Raw genomic sequence first — 1,489 nt, forward strand, 5'->3', positions numbered from 1 at the left:
GGTTGAAACCAACCACTTCTCCGGCCCCCACTTCCATCCACATTTTCTGAGAACCTATAGAACCATTTCTATCTATAACACCTCTTTGACCCAACTAGGATATGGAACAGATAAACTACAAAAACCTCAATTAATTTAAAAAAAAAAAGGGGAAAAATCCATCTACCCACACTCACATACATGCAAATGTATAAAGGCTCAAAATCTCCACTCGCCCCCTCGCTACCGGCAAGCGGAAACCGCAAGGGGGCGAGTGGAAACAAAGACACTGAGTCAGACACTCAGTTGTGGACCTAGTGCCCAACTCCATGAGGGATCCTAGGTAACTTGCCGTACGCCGCTGCTCACAGCCGAGCATATTCCCATGCCAAGGATGGCCGCTTGACAGTCGCCATCCCTACTAAGGTCCTCTCCTGTATCCTATTGACGGCATAACCTCCTGCCTGCGCACAAGGTTTATGGGAGCTGTAATTTCACTTTTACAGCGCCTCCGTGGCAGCAATGGGTAAGTGTGTCACGTGGGGGGTATTGGGTTAGGTTTTATTGTTGCGGTAGTCCCGTGCCCCAGTGCTCCATCATCCCATCAGACCCGCAACCCCAGTCCGATCTGATAAAGTCACGGGTCCGACGGAACGACAGAACACCGCACCCCACGGACGTCGCAATACAGGAGAAGGCCCGGGGGGGACTGGCAGACCACGAGAGGGGCCCCAACAGCTTCATATGCTGCAAGTCCCCTTCATGCCGCCTAAGCTGCAATAGCTATGCATGGGACCAGAGTTAGTCCCAAGTGTCCGGCCCCTGCCAGCAGGTAATTGAGGGGGACATAGAGATGGGTCGGGGTGCCATGTGTGTATCATGGATGTACGCATATGTGCGATATCCTGTGCGTTGTGCTGTGGCTGCATATATAATGTCCTGTGCATTGTGCTGTGGCTATATGTGTAATGTCCTATGTGTTGTGCTTTGGCTATATGTGTACTGTCCTGTGTGTTGTACTGTGACTGAATATGTAATGTCCTGTGCATTGTGCTGTGGCTGCATGTATAATGTCATGTGTATTGTGCTGTATGTGTATTGTGGCATAGCCACACACCCCTTCCTGTTTAAGACTTTTTGTGTAACCTGTCAGCCGCTGGATCCAGCACACACGCTGTATCCAGCTTTAGACATATTCCGCTATTAGCTTAGCAGGAAATCAACGTGACAGGTCACACATTCTAAGGTAGTCCCAAACTTTGATAGAACAGGGACTTCTCTGCCGCCCAACCAGCACTTAGGGGACCCTGCTTCCTCTGCCCCCAGGTCCCTCTTTCTCCTAAGCTGCTCAACCAAAGCTGCGAGGACTCGGACCCACCTCCTCCTCTTCCCCAACTCCTCTGTGACAGACCACCCCCCCACAGCCACAGATCCCCCCTCCCCCATCCTGCATAAACAGATCGCCCTCCATCCTGCTGCACAGCCACAGGCCCCCACCAGCCTGCACAGC

Source organism: Nanorana parkeri, unplaced genomic scaffold (genome assembly GCF_000935625.1).
Source record: "Nanorana parkeri isolate BGI_ZX_2015 unplaced genomic scaffold, ASM93562v1 scaffold3156, whole genome shotgun sequence".
NCBI classification, from domain to species: domain Eukaryota; kingdom Metazoa; phylum Chordata; class Amphibia; order Anura; family Dicroglossidae; genus Nanorana; species Nanorana parkeri.